We start from the raw sequence: 23,729 nt of genomic DNA, 5'->3' as shown, positions 1-23,729 counted from the left end.
AAAGAAAGAGTTAATAATGGTTACTAAGAACAAAGGTAGAGAAGGAAAAAAGTGGAAAGATATGAAGCACAGCAGCAGGTGCATTGTCTTAGGATTACTACTGCTGTGATGAAACACCATGACCAAAAGCAATGAGGGGAGGAAAGGGTTGATTTCACTCACAGTTCCACGAAACAGTTCATCATCAAGCAGTGAGGGCAGGAACTCACATAGGGCAGGAACCTAGAGACAGGAACTGATGCAGAGTCCATGGAGGGGTGCTGCTTACTGGCTTGCTAAACACGGCTTGCTCAGCCTGCTTTTTTATAGACCCCAGGACTACCAGCCCAGGGATGGCACCACACACCATGGCCTGGGCCCTCCCCATCAATCATTAATAAAGAAAATGACCTACAGACTTGCCTACAGCCCAATCTTATGAAGGCATGTTCTTGATTGGGGTTCCCTCCTCTCACATGACTCCAGCTTGTGTCAAGTTGACATACAACTATCTAGCATGTGCATTAAGTCTAGAGATCCAATGGACAACATGAGGACACAATGAATTAAGTATGAAATACTTTCTGTAGAGTAGATTCTAGCTGCTCTTGTCACAATCAAGTAGCTATGTGATTATAAATATTTTAATTTGTTTCATTTTGTCAATCAATTTACTGTCTATCTGAATATCATAATATGTTGTAAATCTCAAATATTCACGGTAGAATGTATTTTAAAAATAACAATTGGGGGGCCAGGGATATCGCTCAGTAGGTAAAAGTGCTTGCATACATGACTGTTGACCTAAGTTCAATCTTAGGGACCCACATGGTGGAAGAAGAGAAGTGACTCCTGAAAGATGTCCTCTGACTTCTAAACATGTACATACACACACACACACACACAAATACACACATACATTTAAACACACATACAAACAGACACACACAGATACACACATACACTTACACACACAGAGGATACACACACATATACATTTGCACACACATACTTGCACACACAGACACACACATAAAGAGACACATAGATATACACACAGACATACATATACACACATAAACTTACACACACAGAGACACACACACAAATAAAACTACAAAGTTTTTCTTAATAATAGCAAGTGAAATAGATAAACATTAAACTTTTTAAAGCAACTGAATGAGTAAATTGTAATGTTAATTATAAGTTCATTTGTACTTAACGCTAATCATAAGAAACAAGAAAAATAAGAACCTCACAGACATGGAAGTTGTTAATCAAGAACCTCCATGACACAGCGAAAATCTCAGACCAAGAACTGATCATTGAATTTATGGCCCACCGGCGAGGGACTCGGTTTCAGGTCCCTATTACTCTAGCTTTACAGGCCATTACTTTGCATGGAGCAGTGGTTAGTGTGGGCATGGCTCTGTGTAACTGTGAGTGAAGTAGAAATGGTCTTAGAGACAGACACGAGAGAGACAGAGACAGCAGGGAGAAGGACTCATCCCACAACAATGATAATAAGTCAGCAAAATATAAACCACTGCAAACAGGAAATAAACACAGGAAGTCAGCCTGCAGTAAACAGGACTGTCCAACAGGGCCTTGGCAGAATCAAGCATACCAGTGCACAGGACAAAGTTTAATTTCCCTGGCCATCGTCAGTCAAAATGAATCACTTATTGTGTGGTGCTCCTGACTTGAAAGATGTACTACCAAAATGGCTACCACTTTATAAAATGATTTTTAAGGCCTCTAAAGGTCAAATTCGTTAGCTTATTGTATTCCCATCATTCTGGATAAATGGGGTGGTAATGTTGGCCATGCATTCTCTTGCTCTATATGATGACACTGTACTGAAAATCGAAACAGAAGGGGACAGGAGCTTTTGAGCTCTGATGTGAAGAAACTTTTCTTTTAGGGTAGGAGTTCTGGGGATTAAAACCCAGGCCTTGTGTATGTTGAGCAAGCACCTGGCCAGTAAACGTGCCCCAGCTTAAGATTTCTTTTTAATTATATATGCCTATGAGATCATTTATCTTTGTACCCAGAATCAAAATCTATTTATTTTGTTAAAATACTTTGATGTTATAAAATGACGGCAGGCTTCTAAAGACGTCTCATGACAGTAAACTAATAAAGGAAACAGGCACTTCCTGGAAGCCATGATCAGATAGGTAGAGTGACAGGCTCAACTTTGGGAAGTCTGGGTTCAAGTGCAGAGCCTGCCAAAGGCTGCTTCCATGTTGGCTTTGGACAGGAAGCTACCTCACCCTGTGTGCCTTGGCTTGGCCATCTGGAAGTCATTCATCCACATAGACGCATTGGAGCTTGGACCAGGGGTCAGACCTGGTACTGAGCAGAGGGATACATTTAGGATGAGGACTCCAGATTCACGAGTTTTCTAAGACCCGAAACTGTCTTGAATTTCTAAGGTGATTGAATATCACTAAGAAATGAGCTCAAATCAGATTATCTGCAATTTTTATGTCCAAAATGCTGAGGGTTGCAGAATTCTCTCCCTGACTCATGCCATCAATGCTTCCTTTGCAGAGGCCATGGTCCTCTGGGGTTCCTGGTCCTCTGCTGCCCCAGCACAGCCTGTCAGCTCCCAGGAAGAACAGACCATGACTACATGCTGCAGGGTTCGATGCACACCCAGCCAACCCTGATACACAGCCTTTTCAGGAAATGCTATCAGGAGGTGGGGGCAGAAAACTTCCTCCAGCTTTAGAGAATTGAAAGAGTTAATCAGCACTGCTTGGCTCGCAGCTACCCACGCCTTATGACACTTGCCTTGGGTAGTATTTGATAGGACGTACATCCAACCCATTTTATAGTCATTTGCTGTGTGGGAGCACCTAGGATTCAGTGAAAGGTAAACACTGGCTCCCCCAAGTTCCCCTGTGTCCACACTTTGGCAGGTGCCCAATCCTATTTGCCAGGAGAGTGAAGGACCAAAGGACCAGATCTGCCCCTTGCCCATGTTCTGGTTCCTAAGATAGTTTATTAAGTTCTGTGTCAGACTGTGTGTTAGCTTAGTGACTTCCTCTCTGGATTGTATCTGTTTTGGCTTTGAAGGGAAAATGATATATTTGTTCTGTTTTAAAAGACATAAACCAAATAGTGTTTGGCTGGCTGTGTTCCTGCAAAATCATGTCTTGACACAAAGGCTTGTGTCAGAGTTCTTAGCTCCAGGGGATGGGATTGTGAGGCAGGAACACAGCATGGGGGAGGAGGCAAAACTAATATAAGCAAGCGCTGTCCAGTCAGCTACAGTGACAAGTGATGAGTGCAGCCTGGGTCTTCCAAAGTGCAGCGACGATAATTCTCAGAAGAGTTTTCATCAAAGAAGAGAAGGCTAGTTCCATACATCTCCCGTGGGCTGGACAGGGCAAATACAACATGGGCTTCTGCAGGCAGCCTGCATGAGAGTCTCTGGGGAGAGAGGAAGAGGCTACAAGGGTGTGCAGTGGTGGGCACAGGTATGAGACTGCACATTTGAGAAGCAGTTGAAGCCCTCCAAGAGGTGGCCTTAGAGGGCTGTGATGTGATGGGCAGGATGTGCCCACATTCAGGTATACTCCTGTTTGGTACAAGTATTTACTCAAGATCTAACATTTGCACATGGCTTCAGTGAATCATAACTACTTCCTGGGTTATTACTACATTATTGATCAACTGGGTGTGTGGGAGATCCAGAAGCTCCCCTAAAACCAAGAATAATGAGGGTGGGCCAGCTTTCAACATGAGGTAACTATTCTGCCATAGTTTGCTGTGATCAATGCCCAGTTGGATCGTAACTTTAGCAATTTTGTTGTAATTAATATTTCACTCAGAAACTATGCCTGAGAGTAAGGCTATACATAAATAGGTCTCAAAATACAGAGTTATCATTTATTTGCCCAATTATGTCTAACTAGGAAGCTAAAATGCATAATAAACATTTTACCACAGAGGGGGATTAATTGAATAATTAATGGCTCTCTCCACAGCATGAATAATTAGGAAATCTAAAGGAAATACAGGCTGAATGTTCAACAAAAGATTTAGAGGCCAACACCAACTGTGCTTTGAGGGGTGTATTCAGTGCACCAGGTTGTGGGATATTCAATTCCTAAGGAGCATTCTTTTAGGTCTCATTATAACAGGTTTTGCCTCTGAACAACAATGTCTAGATTTTCAACACTGTCAGGAAAGGACACCTATCACTGCCTGTTTCTTGTCCAAGTAAACAAGGGGTGTGATTCAAAAGTCAATCAATGGCTTTGTTGTCAGTGTGGCATTTGGCAGGGAGGGTTGGAGTCCTTAGCTTAGTTTTAGAGATTATCACACTAGTTTTAAATGCAAATGGGGCATTTTATGTGCAAAGCACACTGGGATCCATTTGTAATGAGCATCGCTCCCTGTACAAATTCATTTTCATGGCTTATCATCTAAAATTTGTCCCTATAAGACTAGGCTTCATGTTATAATCACGGGGTCCCCTGCACAGCACACTCAGCCACCCTGCAGCTGCGTGGAACTCTTACCCCTCTGATCTCAGCACTGGGAGTTTTCACTTAGGGGAACCAAGCCCCCTCTCTGAAAGCACTACTTCCTATCACCACTTCACTGCTTGCAGACGACAATTTTTTTGTAGCCTGAATTATGATGGCTTGTCTGAACCCCAAATGACAACCATGGTTTCTCCCCTGTTCACCTGTTAAGGAATAATTAAAATAGCTCCTTGAATAGAAGTGCGACATCCGTGTGACTGTGTCTCAAAATCAACCACCTCGTTGTCTGGTGAATCTGGCAGTCATTTCTGTCACAAAGTAAGGACATGTTTGTTCTAAAGCAGAGAAACCCAGACCATGAGTCATTACAGGAGGGTGCATGAAGTGAGTTTTGAAAAGACGAAGTAAAAGGCCGAACTGTGCGACTCCCCACCCCAACCCTCTTTACCACGCCTCCCCCACCCCTACTTCCGACATCCTTCCGGGGTGTGACTGCGATTCCAGGTGGGGTCGACTCTAGCACGAGTCCATGTTAGTTAGGTGCTTGCTTTTTCTCCTTTCTATCCTTCCGGTCACATTTGTTGACCTGCACACTGGACCTGGCAGGGCTCCCAGAGAGGCTTCTGTGCAGGCTGACAGAAGCTGAAAGGTCCTGCTGAAGTTACAGCCCATCCCCTGCGCCCTGTTGCTCTGTTCACCTTCTCTGCTTTCCATTTCCCACAGGCGCAGCTGCCTGCTCCACCTGGGGTTTGACTTGTGAGTCTCTTCCATCCTCCCAAGTCTCGAGGCTAAGAACCTCGGTAGGTTTTCTTTAGTTCTAGGCACATGGTAGGATCCACACATGTCGCTAGAATAAATAAATGCTTAGATGGATAAATATTCCAGTGAGGACAGATAAACAAACCAAGCTTCATGTCAAACAAATGAGTGACTAAGCCAAAGCATTACAGGTTGTAACAAATGGTGAGTGATGAGAATATTGGTAATTAGGGAGAGAGAAATCCCCCAGGGCAGGAACAGGAACTGGGAAAGTAAGGCAATACAAGAAAAGCCAGGGAGTCCCAGAGGCTGGAAGAAAGAGGTAGGCAGTGGGGTGGGAGGGGAGGGGTCAACAGAGCGTCCTTCCCTCTGTGAGGAGACAAGAAAGGAAAGCAATGAGGAATTGAGAGAGATTATTATTAGAAAGGGCTCATGCACAGCCCTGAGGCAGTTAGGAAGAGTTTGCACTGTATTTGTAAAACAATAGAAAATCACTGAAGGATTTATTAGGTTCTCCAGGCTCTGAGACTTTCTCACTACCCCTCGGGGAAGTGTGTCCACCTGAGACTCCCTGCTCTAAGTCAGAATTCGGTACCCATCTCACTAATCCTCAAGTATTAAGATTCCCCCTTTCTCCCTTTATGGCTTCAAAAAGAGAAAGCCGTAGCAAAACATCCCAGGCCTTAGCAACAGCCCCTCGGCTCATGTATGGCTCTAGGCTCTGTGATTTCACATTGAATCCAGGACTGGGAGCCTCTCTTATCTCCACCTCGGTGGCGTTGGGGGATTTTTCAATATTAAGATCTCTCTCTCTCTCTCTCTCTCTCTCTCTCTCTCTCTCTCTCTCTCTCTCTCTCTCTCTCTCTCTCTCTCTCTCCCTGTTCTCCTTCTTTGGAAGCTCTTAACTGCTGAGCCATCTCTCAAGTGTTGACAAATAAGCAACCAAGAAATGATGGCGAAGTTGTCACCCCTTCTGAAAGCCTTTCCTGCCCAGTGTCCTGGAGAGGCACTAAGAGTCCCACCCCCACTCCCCAGTGAAAACAAATGTCAGTTTGTTGGTGTAAATAAAGGAGAAATGAGTTGACTGTTGACTCTGCATGTGAACTTTATGGCCACTTCTGTTACAGTGAGGCTTCAAAGATAGTGGGGGCCAATGAAAGGCTGGCCCCCACCCCGCCCCCACCCATTTGGCTCTTACAGAGAACAAGCTCTATCCTCCATCTCCAGCTGCCTCTAATATGTTATACAGCTGGAATAGTGGTGGCCAACCCCTGAGACTCTTGTTGTCTAACTCAGGTCACACGTTCCCCTCAAGAAAAAGATTCTACTCAGGTATTGAGGAATTACATGTTCAGAGAGGAAGACCGACATTCAAAGGACAGAGCTCTGTTACCAAGGGAGAAAGGACAGCTGTGAGGCACAGCATCCATCACACAGATGATCCAACACTGTGACATCCAGAGAACCAATTCAGTAATTGCTAGCGTCTTTAATGAGTACCCACTACGTGCCAGGCATGTGTAACTCAGGACAGAAACATCTTCCCAATCTTCAAATATTTAGGTCACTGCTGACTTGACCGAAAAGTTTCATTAACTCCAAAAAGACAAGACGGCGAAGAACATTTAAAGGCATGAAATCCTTTGTACCAAGCAACCAAAGGGCTGCCCCCGCTGCTGAAAAAGTATACTTGCCAATACCCAGGAGGAAACACTCCCAGATGAATGCCCCAGATTCTGGTATTATAAGATTGTACATGCTTATTCTTCATGTAGGAGAAATTCCACAGTTCAACCACGAAGCACATCGTCTTCTCCGAGGACTCGGGTGATACCCTCATAGTCTGAAGCCAATATGCCCAAATTCAGGGCACAGACTTGCTACTGCCAGATCACCTCAGGATATCTCCCCTCCAATTTCAGTGTTCTCATCTTTAAAACGGGGGGCGGGGGGTGATCATTCCTAATCTCTGTTCCATAGAATTTAAATCTTAACTGAATAAATCCAGGAAAAACATAGTTTACCCCACACTTAGCAAATGCTCAATAAATGCTCAACGTTACTTGTATTATGGCGGTCCCTAGAAGCTGATTTCTGAAGACCAGAGAGAATTAAGGTGTTAGAGGCCACAAATTTTAGACTCCTTGTGTCTTTTATTAGTTCTTGTCATTGTTTACTCTTGAGATTCTAGGTTAATTATAACATTTCTCCCTTCCCTTCCCTCCCTCCAACCCTTCCTGTCCACCCCCTCCACTCTCCATCACATACATGGCCTCCTTTTCCATTAATTGCTGTTGCATTTACGTGTGTATTTACATAGGCAACGATATTCCTAAATCCAGCCTGTTGAGTCTGAATGGTGTTCCTTGTATGTACGTTTTCAGGGCGGACAGTTTAACCCTAACAATGAATTGGTGCGTTCTTCCCTGGGGAAAGCCACCTCTCCTGCCCCAGCTTTCCTCGGTTGCCTGTAGTTCTTTGTGTGAGGCCTCATGGGCTTTCTCCGTCCAGTTTGGCATGTCCACTGGTGCCATCCTTGTTCAGCTCACATTTGGGTGGTCCCGTTGGTGAGACTTTTATGGGTGTAGCTTAGGAGACAAAATCTCACAGCAAACTCCCTGGTCCTCTGGCTCTTTCAACCTTTCCGCCTCCTATTCTGTGACATTCCCTGAGCATTATTAGGTGGGGCGATGTTTTGTTTTGTTTCCCTGCATCTTAAAATGCCTTCTATTTTTTCCTGTGCCTCTAGTTCTCTATCTATAAAATAAAGATGATATCTCCTCTATTATATCAGACATAGGTTTACTTTCAATCTACCAAGAAACAAGAGATATGAAAACAAGAGACTGCTCAGCAGCTGTTACTTTTTAAGATTTAATTTTACTACAAAATGGAGGAGCAATTTAAATATGAGAAAAGTTCTCTCCTATGTTTAAAAAAAAAATCTCCACACAAGCAGCCCAATGCCTTGAAAGGTAGGAATCTGGACATGGAAACACCTGGAGGCCTGGTGCTGTGTCCAGGGAGAGGCCCTTATCTCCATGAACTGAGGTACAAACCTCACAACACTCTGGTATGGGCATCCTACTCAGCAGTGCAGGCCTGGGCAATACTCCTGTGGGTAGATGGCAGCATGCCCAGCTAGAAATGGAGACTCATTAATGGAGGGGGGGGGTGGATGCATTGTGAGCAGCTGGCAGCCTCCGCCACCACAGCCCAATGGCACCGGTGTCCTTCACACAGATCACTTTACCACAGAAGGAAGTTTTCTCTCAGGGACCAGCTGTCACTCTACTCTCTGTAGCCCTGCTCCTGATCAACTGCCTTTTTTCTCTTTAAAACTGAAGCCTCAATTATGGATAGATGTGTTTGTTAGTGGGCTAATGTTAGGGCTATAACCAAAGGTGCAATCTGTATTTTAGAACCATTTTCTACCTGGAAAACAATGATCCTTTTCAAGATCAGAGCGATATATAACTATATATCACTATATATAATTTGAATCCAGATACAACTTTAATTTTTTTTTTAGATTTGACTTCATTATTTTATGTTTTGCCCATGGTTACATCTATGCACCATGTGCATGCAGTGCCCTCAGAGGCCAGAAGAGGATGTCAGATCCTCTAGGACTGGAGATGGTTGTTAGCCAAGGCCCCAGAAGGGTGCTGAGGCCTCAAACTAAGTCCTGTAGAAGAGCAGCCAATGCTTTCAATTGCTAAGCCATTGCTCCATGCCCCTAAAATAAAAAAAAAATTAATTTAAGTAGAATTATCTCTTTAAAAAATATGAAACCATGCCGGGTGGTGGTGGCACGAGCCTTTAATCCCAGCACTTGGGAGGCAGAGGCAGGTGGATCTCTGTGAGTTTGGGGCCAGCCTGGTCTACAGAGGGAGTTCCAGGAAAGGCACAAAGCTACACAGAGAAACCCTATCTCGAAAAACCAAAAAGAAAAAAAAAAAAAAATATATATATATATATATATATATATATATATATATATATATATATATATGAAACCATTTGGCAGCAGCTCAGGGTCCCTAATTTCAAATAATTATTTAAACAACAACAACAAAAACAAAAAGTAACAAAACCCAACAACTCCATTTTCTTGGTTCTGTCTGGGATTAGGAGAACAAAGTGAATCAGACCCAAACCCTCACCATTATTTGAATTTGAAGTATCTGCCACTGTCCCATCAACACACACACACACACACACACACACACACACACACACACACACACACACGAGCTCTCCCCTTGTGTAGCTTGTATTCTAATGGCTCCCTTGGAGGAGGGAGGTGAGAAAGTGCAGCATCAACAACACAGACACTGGAAGTCTATTGAAGGCAAATAACAAATTCATTTTTTCAAAAACAGGGAAAGCCTTATATACCCTCCTCCCAGCACCCAGTCTGTGTGGTTGCCCCTAGTTGGCTGGGCACAATCAGGAACTCTGACAGTGACCAGGACCTCTGACAGTGACTGGAAACTCTGACATCTCTTGTTGCTAGGCCCTCAGGCAGACTCCAAAAGGAGTACATTATGTGCATGCCTTGGCAACTGGTCTGAGCCCATTTCCTCGGCCCTATGGGCCTGTCCTACTACACCCTTGTTCTCGATCCTCAGCTGTAGATGGAAATAGGTCATGAGAGGTGGTCCTCCCAGTGACATAGCCTGGCCTTTGGTTCTGATGATGTCTGTGCTTTTTGGTGCAAAGCCATGAGCAGCTCCTGCACACACTCCTGTACCACACCTCCCCTGCCATGGTGGGCTGGAATCCTCTGCCAGTGCAAGCTGAAATTGACCTTTGTCCCCTTAAATTGTTTCTATTGGGCACTTTGGACGCAGTGGCGTAAAGGTAACAGATCCACCCCCTGTACCTGACAAAGCAATGCTTTGCTCTATTGATGGCCCAGCACCATTTTGTTCTTAGGCATCAAAGAGTTCCTGATTCTATCAGTTTGCAGTGTCTCCTCTTGTTTTGTTTTGTTTGTTTTGTTTAAGGCATTATTATTTGGTATACTTCTTTTAAAAGACCAAAGTCTTCAAAATTTTGAAGAAAGATGGCGTGTGTGTGTGTGTGTGTGTGTGTGTGTGTGTGTGTGTGTGTGTGTTTGTGTTCTGTCAAAATTTAGGAACCATACTGTTTGAAAACATACTGTTTGGTTGCCTTTCATTAGCCTCCACCTTTCTAGTTTCAAATGTCCCCATTTAGGGTAGACATTTTAAATGTGTGTATGTATTTATACTCTTGGACATTTTCCTAAAAGGATTCCAGCATATTATATATTAACTAGCCCAAATTATATCACATACAGGATATGAACATGTGAAGTCAAATCACTGAGATGGTTCCAGATACCATCAGATCTCCGCTTCACGTGGCTTGTCCATAAGATTGGCCTTGAAGCCAAGATCCCAGTTGCTAGTACTTGCCTCTTCACAAAGGGAACTGGCATGACTGGTACAGTCACCAGCTCTTCTAGAGCAGTGGTTCTCACCTTTCCTAACGCTGCCACCCTATAATACAGCTCCTTTTGTGGGGGTAACTCCCAACCATGAAATTATTTTCGTTGCTACTTCATCACTGTAATTTTGCTACCGTTATGAATCATAATGTAAATACCTGTTTTCCAATGATCTTAGGTGACTCCTGTGAAAGGGTTGTTAGACCCCCAAAGGGGTTTTGCACCACATGTTAGGAACTGTTGTTCTAGAGCATCTGGTTTTTATTCAAATGCCAGTGATGTCGGAAGGTGTGCCACTGAAGATATTGGCATTTAGGGTTTTAGTGACTTTTTAGCTTCATCCATGTGAATAGCATGGTTGCCCCTGTTTTCCCTGCCAAATTCCATGGGTGAATTATTACTCTTCATTACTCGTCATGACACAAATAACAAAAAAATGTATGGAAGGAAAATATGCTGTCTTCTCCTTGAGCTGATGCTGGGTGTTGAGAACACACGGGTTGTGTCCCTAGAACACAGAATGGCAAGTGCAGCCTCTGCTCAGTAGGGACCACTTCCTGATCGGTAGAAGAGCGGCGATCTGAGGCATGTTAGAACAGCCTCACCTTTACCCCAGTGGAGCTTGAAATCGAGCTTGCATACGGAGGCCAAAAATCTGTAAAAATCCCAGTTGGACTGAAAATGTAAAAGAAATAGTTGCTTAAAAGGGGTGTGTTTATAACAGGATTCCACAGAGGGCAGCCCTAACAGCGACAAGGACGCCGCCTGTGATGTTCAGACAATGTCTGGAAGAACTACTTACTCTAAACATTTCAGAGAATTCGCAAGGACATATTTGTTTGAGGTTCTGTTCTGTGATGTTTAAACTAATTTTTAATGAAGGGTGATCTAGTGACCTTAATATAATGAAACACACGTATTTATAATGAGCTTTCTATCAAAATTTAATTGGACAATCTGAGGGATGAGGAAAATTTCATGCTGGATCATGTTCTTCACCAGGTACAAAAATGAGTGGACATTCAGCTTATTTCACTGAGGGTCCTGCAACAATCCATTAATACTGATGCCTACAGCAGGACCCCTGGCTCCTTCTTGGAAGGAGGTTTTCATTTTGTTACTACCTACGTGTCTGAATAACTATTCTGATTGCTGTGACCAAGCAGTTTAAGGGAGGGTATGTTTTGGTTAATGAATATGGTCCCTGGAGGCCAGGAGAGCATACCTGAGGGGCTGGATGCAAGAGGTCACATTGCCGCCCCTGCCCCCCCACCCCCACCCCATCCCCCGCCACCACAGGAAGCAAAGAGAAAAGAATGAAGTTTCACAGCTGACTTCCTTCATTTTCTGGGGTCTGCAGTCCCAGCTGTGGCACGGTTCACCCACACTGATGATGGGTCTCCCCACCTCAAGTAAACTGATCTAGGAAGTCCCTCAGGATGCACCCAGAGATGTGATTCCACAGGGACTCTAACTCCAGTCCAGCTGAGATAACCCTCACACTCAGGATCGCCTTCCCTTTCCATGGGATCAAGTGATCTCATGTGTTAGGCCAATATGTGACAGAAGGTCACGGGGTGCTACTCAGCAGGGAATTTAACTATCTGAAAACTGCTCTTGAAGGGGTTAAACTCTCCCACTTTCACAACTGAACTTAGGCTCCAGTTCTCTGAGAGGGACAAACGGGTATTTTGTCCATCAAAGGACCACTTACTTATGAGGCCCTTACTTTCAGGGTCGAGGGAAGAACAAACCCAGAGGGTCTAAGTCAGCCTCACAGTGTCTCAAGGACAAACCCAGCAGCCCCTTCCGAGTCACGTCCAAGCTTGTGCAGATGTGTCCAAAAACGATAAGACTGAACCCAGCCAATTAGAAATAGACTAATGTAACTGCTGCTTGTTTAACCAGTTATGTAGTTGATCCTGAAACTCCCCTTAGCTGTGCTTAAAAGGAGCCTCCACGTCCCTCTTGGGTCATTGCCATTTTGTACAGGTGAGCAACCTCACATACATGCTGGTATGATAACTGCTCTTTGTTCTTGTGTCCCATTTGAGTCTGGAGTCTTCCTTCAGTATTTCTTAGGACCCTACATTCTCTCTGTGAAGATGTGATCAGTTTAGAAGATAGTCCTGACCAGAGAAAGCCTCAGCTTCCCTATGTCTTAACAATCACACCATCTAACTTTGTGTTATTGTTACCATCTATTATGTGAGAACCCTTAAGTAGGTATATTTATAAATATGTTTGCAAGGTAGCAGAAACAGTCATTCCATATTGTGAGGCCACTGTGACAATCATTTGGTTTTGTTGGTGTTCCTAGAGGAGCAGGACACCAATATTCCTGCCAGAAACAACTATATATGCCATAGGCCATACGAAAAGACATTTTAAATTGTTTCAAGAGGCTGGCAAGAGTGGAATAACCTTGAATCAAAGACCAGATAAAAGGAGGAATGCTCAGGAGGGATGTAATCTTCTGTTTTGAGGGTGAGGGTGTTTGTATGTTTGCACTCATGTGTGTGTGTGTGTGTGTGTGTGTGTGTGTGTGTGTGTGTGTGTGTGCAGATATGACCCTAAGTACAGAAGTTGAAGTCTAGGATTTATCCTATGAAATAAATGGATAGAACTGAGGATAAACATCCTATGTTTGACATCTTGAAATGCTAAGTAAAAACCAACCAGAAATTGACCTGTCCACAACCCAATAAAAGAAATGTACCTACCTCTAATCTCAATGCACTCCCATGTTTTATAACTACAAACAATATTCCACAGGTTTTCACCCTGAATTCATAGCACTGGGCATGTTCAACAAACCTCAAACCAGAACTCAAATTTCAGTGACTCCAATTCCAGTGTCCCATGATTGAGAAGGAAACCGGTCAACCAGCCGATACAATAAAAACCTCCAGAAGAGGCTACTGCTATCCCATCTTCAAAAGGCTTTACAGACCAAGTCCTGAAAAACTGAACACCCATTTTAAAATAATCACCATGTGACTATAGATACAGACACACCAGTGGCACCCAAGGTCACAAAAGTCATGAACACAAAGAAATCCATAGAGATGTCTAATAAAACTAACAGACATAGAATACTAAGTATGTTTTATATGACAATAAAAAGAAAATAATTTAAAAACAGAGAAGGTGCATTAGTATTTATAAACTATCTGTATTAAAAAGCCAGAGTTCAAACTGAAACTTTAATCCCAACCCAGCATCCCTACACTCATCCTCGACCCCTCCCAGGTCTCTCATTTGGAACTCCATTCTTTGATAGGAGAAACTTGACTCTCATAATAATAGACATTATGTTGACTTATTTTTCAATCCTGGTATACATATAAAATGGTTTCAGAATCCCTAAATAACACCCCTGTGAAAAATATACTATCTATAATATAAGACTTGGGTAAAAACTGTAGTCTCATAGAATATAGTCTATGACTATTACCCAGTTATTTGACTAATGTTTTTGTTCATCTCCTTCAGTGTGACAGTGTTATCCATTTGTATTGCTGTTAGGATCAATTTTCTGTTTGTATTCTATTTCATCTCCTCTGTGAGCCTGATGGTTAGTTTTAATTTTTCATTTCTGAAATATGTGTAACATTACCATAGATGTCTTTTCTTTAAAAATCACTGAGTGGGAGGCCACACTGGGGAGAATCTAGGAGGGTTTGGGAGAGGGGAAACTAATCAGAATATGCCATATGAAAAAAATCTATTTTCAATAAAAATAATAATAAAATAAAATCATAAATGAGATCGTTGTCTGTAATCATCTTTTCTTCAACATTGTACTTCAAGATACTAGCCAATATAGTAAAGCTATTAAAATTTACAAGGATTGTAAAAGAAAAACTTTCCTGTTGTTTAAGAATAATAATATTGTCTACCTAAAGAATATAAAATGATCTACAGGAATGTTTCTAGAGGGTGTAACAAACTTACTGGTCAAAATCAATATGAGCAATACTGTATGCATATACTTTGGTGGCATATATAAAACATTTGAAACCATTAAAATACCAGTGATACAGAAATATATCTTAGAAAAGATATGAAAGAACATCATAAATATTGTATAAAATTTGAATGAGCAACAATAATACACAGAACAATTCAATTCGAGCTTCAGGATCATTTATACATTTGATGCATTCCACACAAAGCCACAGCAAATTTCTGTTTTTCATTTTGGTAATTTTCTTATAGAAATTGGAAAAATGATTCTAAAACAGAGAACAAATAACACACTCCTAAGAGGAAGAAGAATAAGATACGGGATTTACCCACTAGGTATTAGGGCATAAATCTAAAAGTATTAAAACAGACAAGTGTTTGCACAGTAGATACTACTGAATGGAATAAAACACCCAGCCCAGAACACAACCAGAAACGTGTGAGCAGGTGAGTTATGGCAGAGCTGGCTTTGCAAGCCAATGGGAAAATAATGGCTTCCACAGTGCATGGAGCAGTGTCAAGTGATTATCCGTATGGAAACAACGCAAATTGAATCTTATTTCCATCAGATGGAAAGAAGGACTCAAGGAGATTACATCTTCAATGTGAAAGGCAAACCCATAAACTTACAGGAGACAAAACAACAATTCTCCCTGGCCGCTAGGGAGAAGAGTCCTTGACACAAAATGTATCAAACATATAGAAGGGAAAGACTGATGCAATACATTAAAATTAAATACTTTCCATAAGATATCAAAAGAAAATAAATTGAAAAACTGAAGTAGAAAATATATCTTCTACTTGCATAGTCAACAAAGGGCCGTTTGGTGGTTATATAAAGGGCCTATAATCTAGATCCTCCTGTCTCCACCTCTTGAAGACCTATGATTACAGGCTTGTGCAGCATACCAAGCACAAGCAGACATAAAACCCTGCAATCTGATAATGTCCAAGTGATGGTCAGGATATGGTGGAACCAGAATCCTCGTACCCTACTAATAGAGGACCAGTGGCTACAATCTCCCTGGGAAACAACCTGGCATCATCTCCTAAGTTGAGCACCTGCATTCCCATTGGCCAGCCTGACTCTAGTTCCCAAGATCAGTGTCACTGCCTTTGTCAAGGGACATGTACAAGAAGAGAAACAGCAGTTAGAAGTTAGAAGTAATCAAACAGACAGTGATGGGGTGTATACAATGCTAGTGGTCTACTCACTCAATGGGTCATCCCTGAATGGTGGAAATGAACAGCAACAGTGATACTTACAGAATCCATAGTAACCCAAATTTGAACTTTCTTACACAATGTGAAAGTATCAAAAGCTCTGCAGCACCCTCCAGGGATGTGACACACACAGAATACCTATAAAGAATGACAATCATTCATGAGGAGGGAGGGGAAAGGGCCAAGGAAATATGGGACTTTTGTGTCCAAGTTTCTGAGCTGTGTGTTGAGTGCATAGCTGCTTGTTGTCCTGTCTGAAACACACTAGCGTGATTTATTTCTGCTTCTTATTTTAGTAAAATGCAAAGGCATTTAAGAAGCCACTTTCAGAGTAACACACAGGGCTTAAGGAGACCCTTTCAGTTTTACACCATCACATACAGGCGACAGCACGCATCAGTGAGGATGAAGTTGCACAGCTAAGGGTTTAGAGGGTTGCACAGTCACTGAGAATATTTGTAGGGAGAGAGGATGGCATGATGATAGGTGCCTTTGCTTTGTGTTGCTATAGCAAACTATGACACTCACTGTATGACTTATAAGGAAAGAAGTCATTTCTCACCATTCTGGATACTGGGAGACAAGCACCAAGGCACTACATCTGTTGAGATCCTTCTTCTTTTCAATGTCCCATGGAAGGGGAGAGGGGGGGCATGGGAGAGAGTGAGAGACAAGAAACCTCAGATTCCTTTAGAATTGGCATTAATTCGTTCATGAGAATGGAGCCCTCAAAGCCTAACCGTTTCTCAGAGGTCTCATTGTTAACATGTCTGGGGTATAACATTCAAACCATAGCAATAGAAGTCAAGAAAAAGATGAATATGGTTTTATTTTTTCAATTTTCTGCAATGAGGATCTATTTGTATATGGGTTGTATAGTTCGATATTTTATGAACCTGAGAAGAGATTTGGAGACAAATTCTTGTTTGCGGGGCAGAGTCCCATATGCAGTCAACTGGCTTGGAACTCTCTGCGAAGATCAGGGGTCAGAATGACCTTGAGGTCTTCCTCTGCCTCCTGGATACTGAGATTAAAGTTGGGTACCACTGTGACTGCCCCAGTCTGTAGAGAGAGAGAATAAAGTAAGGAGGAGAAAAAAGGGAGGGAGTAGGGAAAAGGTGGAGGGGGCAGAGAAGAAGGAAGAGGGGGAGGAAGGAAGGAAGGAGTCAGGGGAGGGAGGAAGAAGGAAAGAAGGGAAGTAGGAGGGAGGGAGGGACGGACGGACAGACCGACGGACAGACAGATGGATGGACAGACACAGTCTCTGAGTGTCTACAAGGTGGGCTGGTGGAGGCTGCCAGGCTGGGTAGATGCCCCTGCTGTGGGGGAGCAGGCTCTGCCAGTCAATGTTTGTGAAAGGCAGCCTTCCTCTCCAGTGAGCTCTCTCAGGCTTCCCTGCAGGGAGGAAGCTCCAGGCTGCTCTCTGCAAAGCTGACCTTCTCTGCTTTTGAGGGGGTGTAGGACCTAATGATTCACAGGCTCCCTGCATCCTTGCATCCCAGGAAAGGAAAACACCAGCCTGCGTAAGTTCTGCTTCCAGGGAGTTTCTTCAAAAATATGCTAATCGATCGCCCTGGTTAGAAGGAACTTGGACTTCACCTCCTCTTATCAATTATTCATATCATTTTTTTCAGAAATTATTTAAGAACACTGAGTCCTTAAGCATGGGTTCTGTTTTTCTAAAACAGGTTTAAAATTCTAATATTTTCCTATGACAAGACTTCACGCCTAGCTGAACATTATTAGGCTCTCTCTTTTCTGATTCTTCTTCATGGGTAAATGCCCCTTCCCCCACGCAAAGAACAGCAATCAAATTTATAAATAAAATCATTTTTTAAATGTTCTGCATTTAAATATGTGGTACAATAAGCCGATGCCTCATCACTGTTCTCCAAGCACTGTTCGGGTTTGAAGGCAGGTGAGGCCTTAATGAAGGTGGGAAGCCAATGTGATAGAGAGAGAGAACAGCTTTAAAAGGGTAGAGAATGCACTGACCTTTTCCAAGGCTGTTTGCAAATTCAGGATTATTTATGGCACGCAGATTTGGAACGTTGAGCGTCTCTAACCTTGAAGACCATATATCCTGGAGCTGTGTTCCATTTGGGTGACTTTAGGACAGTCAGCCGAAGGGCGGGAGACAGTCCCCCGTTGTCTTGCTGTTTGGGATAGTCCATCACATTGTGAAGGTATTGTAGCCATTAATGCATCACTGCATAGCATCTGTTTGTAATTTTAATAAGTCGTACATTTTAAGTCTTTGATCGTCAAAGTGATGTGGAGTATGCATTTCAAAGTGGAATGGAAAGGGTGGGGAAGAAAGACGAGAAAGAAATGGACTAGAAAGGACAAACATTAAAAACTGGAGATTCTGGGTAATTTAAAACCTGTCTAGATGTTCTCAACAGTAAAGGTGGGAAAGGATTGTTTTGTGTCAGTCCACTGCTGCAAAGCACCACAAAGAGACCTTCTAGCATTTTCTTTGTCTCCCCACATGAGAGCAAAACTAAGTAGTTACTGCTGGGAAACTCCGTGTCATCCATCCTTCATTAGCATTTCAGATTCCATGTGTTTTTTTCCTTGACACATCCATTCATTCATTTATTCATTCACTAAATATTTAATTGAGCACTTTGGTTGTGCCCTTGCGCTGGGGGCCAGGCATGGAGCTGAGGATCAGTCTCCTCATTGCTGTCTAGAATGCTTTCTTCTTCTTCCCCATGTCTCTCATTCTGTCTTCACATCACATGAAGACCTTGTCACACACTGCACCTCCTCACCCACTCCAACCTGTGTCCAGATCTCCACTGGGTTTACCAGTTCCCCCATGCATAGTCTCTTTACCTCTGGAACTCTATAGTGTAAGGACAGCTCCACATTACAGTCCACATGACACCAAGTCTCCAGGTGCTTGACATGTCCAAATCACTGCTGTTTGCACAGTATTTTAAGGCCATGGACACAGAAGAATGTGGCGATGCACTAGTAGGGGATTCATACCCAATCCTAACCCTGGGTAAGAAGTAGGTCTTCCTATAGGGCTGAAAGACTTTCTGTGGCCACAGAAGGCAGAGAGAACAGTCACAGGGTTGGCTGCTCCTCCACAGATGGAGCAGGACAGCCAGCCAAAGACAGGCAAACCTGTATGGTTAGAAAGAGGATATCGTACCTGGGTTAAAAGTGACCTGAGGGGAAGAGGCAGAGAGCTCAGAGCCCAGAGGATCCGCACAAGAGGATCTGAGGCAGCTGTCGGCACCCACAGAAGGGGTCTTTATGTTAGTTTTCAGTAGCTGTGACCAAACTCCCTCAGAGATGACTTAATGGAGGGTTTGTTTTAGCTCCCAGCTTCAGAGGTTTGGTTCATAGTCCTCAGCTCTGTTAATTTTGGGTCCATGAGAAGCAGAGCACCGTGATACAGGATGCTTGTGATGGAAGCTGATTTCCCCATGGTAGACATGAGCTGGAAACTACATAGACTCTCCAAAAGCATGCCCAAGGGAGCCTCTTCTTCCAGCCAGGCACCTCCTAAAGTTTCCACCATTTTCCAAAATAGTGCCCCTACCTGGTGATTAGATTAGCTAGTCAGCCCATGAGCCTGTGAGGGCACTTCACATTTCAGTCCTAACAGTTTCTACCATGTTTAGTCAAACTGATCAGAGTGGGGTACCAGAATAGCCTTTATTATTCATTGTGCCTAAGGGTATGAGGTTCTCATTAGGGAGTCTAGGTTTATTCATTGTAGACAACTCCCTTTTCCATTCTCACAAAGTCCCAAATTGAAAGGACATTTCCAGCTGTTACAAATCTGAACTCTTTACATCTTTAGCTATTGGGGTCAGAGTTCCCACGCCAGACCAGCAACCTCTGTTGCATAGTTTCGGCTTGTTGAACTGGGCTTTTGAGTGCGCCGTGGATGTTACCAGCAGAAATCTCCATGGGGGACTTGGAGTTCTAGTTGCTGGCCTCTGGTGGGCAATACTGTGCTTACACTGACTTTCCTGTTTGGCACACTGATATGATGGTGAGGGTGGTACCCAGGCTGCTCACAGCTCACACTGTGTGCCAAGCATCGCTTTGAGGGATTACACGCACTAACTAACCCCTTTGATCTGTTTGACACTGGGTCATACAAGCTGGGTGCTATGGTTGTCCCTATTTTTCAGATAAGGAAACTGAGTCACAGAGAGATTGCATACGATATTCTTATTCTGACATGCCTGAGAAAGACATTGCCCCACCCCTCGCCACCCCATCCACCCCCCAGCCCCCAGCCCCCCACCGATTCTGTTTTCCTTGTTTGAGACTTAAGGTGTTCTTGACAGTGTTTATCTAGTGGCAGGCATATAACGGTTTCAAAACAATATAAAACATGCTTCTGGTGCCATGCATTGACTATTTCTAATGTCTTAATGGTTTTAGCTCATTATAATTAATAACGGAATATGTTTTTGCTTTCACACACCGCAGGCATATATCCCGTGTCAGATGGTGACTGCACGTGAAGAAAAACCTGGAGTCTTGTCTCTCTGATCACTTTCTTTCCTTTCTTCTCCGTGGGGACTGAGGCTGCAGAGTCACTGCTGTTCAAATGGTCTCCTTCACAGCTAGACAGGAGGAGTCCTCCCAGGACGACTGCAGTTCACAATAACCTGCTCCATATTTGATGAAGAGCTGGAGGAAAGAACTCGGAGTCTCTGAACACAGAGGGATGGTGAGATGGAAATGCTAATTAGCCTCGTTTGATTGGCACACGTTGGTGTCACACGAACCCCTTAAATAGGAATGATTATTAATTGTTAATGAAAAAGGAGGAACAGGAAAGTTAAAAAAGAAAATTGTCCCCTTCCGTCATCCCTGAGTGTAGCCCCCAGATGGACTCTTGGGATCACCTGTGAAGGGAGCAGTCAGTTCAAGCACTCCAGGAATTTAAGGATGTCACAGAAATGGCTGTGGCTGTTACAAAATAATTGATCTGTTTTGAGATGAATGTGCAACGTGTTCCTCATTGGCAGGTGCACCAGAGAAACTGTGAAGCCAGGTGGTGTGTGTGTGTGTGTGTGTGTGTGTGTGTATGCATGTATGTTCATGTCTGCAGTTGTAATTTCTCTGTTTAATACAAATCTTAAAGGATAAGATACATATTTAGCCAAGTGTCATAAACTTTAGGAACTTCTTTGTGTTACGGCTACAGAAAGCTATTTTTTTCAATGTTTTTCCCTGTACTGTGCCTGGGATAAAAGGCAGAAACAGCACATCAGCGGCCGCTTTATGCAGCTGGGTTATGATTCTACAGTTCAAAATGTCCTTATTTCAAACTGGCCTGAGGGAAGTCTGGCTAAAATCAAGACTTTGGGGAGACAAGTAACTTGACACTAAACAAATTCTGAGGCTCCCTGTTTATCTTTCTTTCCATATTGGATCCCAGATGTGTACTTTTTCTAGGCTGTCTGGAACCAAGCTGATTTCTTTTTCTTTCCTTCAAGGGTCCTCTGTGAGAACAGTGATCGGTGACAAGAGCCATCAGAGCAAGGGGCAGGCTGACAGGAGCTAGGGCAGAGCAGAGCCACCCCAATGGGGCTCATTAGCTTGGCACTCTTCATCAGGGCTGGAGGCCTTGATCTTTACCAGAAAATTCCATACAGTTGTAAGTACTGAGCAAAAATAAACCAGACTCCATTTCTAGGAAGTAAATTATGAAGGAAATTATCTTTAATTAAAAAGATAATTTAAAATAGTCACCTTTATCACATCTCCTGGCATCCACTCCAGATGGAGTGGTCGCGAGAAGTAAGCTTACCATGGCATCAAGTGAAGACCATTCTTTCATAGATACCTCTGTGACCCAGATACCCAACACAGGCATTTTCTAGACCAGAACATATGGCATGTGAAGGTATAATAGACATTTTAAAACTGACAGTATATTTGAAAATTTAAAGTACTGTGGCCGTTTGGTTTTGATTCCCTCAGAAGTACAGACTGAGATGGAGTGCTAATTCCTTGTTTGAGTATAGGGCACACTGGAAGTCAGTAGAGAAGAAGGCCCTAACGTGCTAAGTCACCAGGGGGCAGTATAGAGCAGACCTCTATTGCTAGATATTAGCTGCCCACCCAGCTTTGGTTCCAGGATTTTATCTTCCCAGTATTTCCTGATTGCCTTGTGACAGAGCTCAGAGCCACGCATGTCTTTGACTATCTGTATCATTATACAGGAAACGGAAGCTGTTGACCAGATAGATGGCTTCCTGGAGGCCCTTTCCTCACCAAGCCCCAAAGATGTTGCATGGACCACTCAACCACGCACCCCTTAGGCCATGCCTGGTACTTACGAGTTCAAAGCAAATTGTTGGATGAGTGAAGAAATGAACTGAGATGATTCACCTTTGTCTCAATGGTTCTTCCTATTTTTATTTCAGTGATATATCTTTGACTCACTTCGGCTCCTGCTGTGACGAACCTTTCAAAGCTCTCCAGGCCCTTGAACACCTCATGTCTTCTTATCCTGTAATGATGGTGGACATCACACTTATAGAATCTTCTGGTCTTTGTATCAAGTCAGATTAACAGTAGAGAGTTAAGTCCAGGAAATGTTATAGTCAGGCACTTGGGGGCATAGGCATGCTCTTTGGTATCAACTTCAGACCTCCTATAGATTTTTACCAACAACATAGTACAATGCAGAATGTGCTCCAGGTACTTTATGGTAATGGAGAAGGGAGTTGTCCCCAAGGTCACACTCTCTACTGGCTGTGGGAAGTTCTAAAGACAGGCAGTGTCCAGTTCGTTCTTCACAAGATTTTTTTTAATTGAGTGACATTAGGCAGGGCATGCTGACTTGAGCTGATCAGTTTTCTACCTCCTAGAGTGGGACAGGAGCCGTCCTTCATCCATAGAGCTTTCTTGTCTGGCCTCAACACAGATAACTGGGTGTGTACACTACAGCTTCCAGCAGTCTGCATTCCCAGAAGCTTATGAAGGGGCGTGTTTTGTTTCACCCACCATTTCTCCGTAAGTCTCTTTCTTTACTAGAAATGAAGCTGGGAGAAACCAGTAGGTGAGTGGTGAAGGTTGGGGTGGGAGAGAGAGAGAGAGAGAGAGAGAGAGAGAGAGAGAGAGAGAGAGAGAGCACTGCTTACCCTAGTATGTGGAACTGCCTACATGCATCGTGATCCTGGACTGTGGCACTGTCTACATGCACATGATCCTGGACTGTGGAACTGTCTACATGCACATGATCCTGGACTGTGGAACTGTCTACATGCACCATGACCCTGAACTGTGGAGCTGTCTACATGCACATGATCCTGGACTGTGGAACTGTCTACATGCACCATGACCCTGGACTGTGGAACTGCCTACATGCACCGTGATCCTGGACTGTGGAACTGTCTACATGCACCGTGATCCTGGACTGTGGTGCTGTCTACATGCACCATGATCCTGGACTATGAAACTGCCTACATGCATCATGATCCTGGACTGTGGAACTGTCTACATGCATCATGACCCTGGACTGTGGAACTGCCTACATGCATCATGATCCTGGACTGTGGAACTGTCTACATGCACCATGATCCTGGACTGTGGAACTGTCTACATGCACCATGATCCTGGACTGTGGAACTGTCTACACGCACCATGACCCTGGACTGTGGAGCTACCTACATTCTGCACCATGATCCTGGACTGTGGTACTGTCTACATGCAGCATGATCCTGAACTGTGGAGCTACCTACATTCTGCACCATGATCCTGGACTGTGGTGCTGTCTACATGCACCATGATCCTGGACTGTGGAACTGTCTACATGCATCAATACCCTG

The 23,729-nt window shown here is 43.5% G+C and overlaps 1 long non-coding RNA gene across 1 annotated transcript; it reads right to left on the bottom strand.

The window, feature by feature from the left end:
- Window positions 1–8,734: 8,734 nt before the first annotated feature.
- On the bottom strand, window positions 8,735–16,908 carry LOC143268291 (uncharacterized). Its single transcript, XR_013044032.1, has 3 exons — window positions 13,534–16,908; window positions 12,052–12,201; window positions 8,735–8,979 (listed from the first exon to the last, which is right to left on the bottom strand). It is a non-coding gene; the product is annotated as an uncharacterized LOC143268291 (long non-coding RNA).
- Window positions 16,909–23,729: the final 6,821 nt, after the last annotated feature.

Source organism: Peromyscus maniculatus, chromosome 13 (assembly GCF_049852395.1).
Source record: "Peromyscus maniculatus bairdii isolate BWxNUB_F1_BW_parent chromosome 13, HU_Pman_BW_mat_3.1, whole genome shotgun sequence".
NCBI classification, from domain to species: domain Eukaryota; kingdom Metazoa; phylum Chordata; class Mammalia; order Rodentia; family Cricetidae; genus Peromyscus; species Peromyscus maniculatus.
The sequence above is the reverse complement of the archived record's forward strand: the minus strand, read 5'-3'. Positions and strand labels throughout refer to the sequence as shown.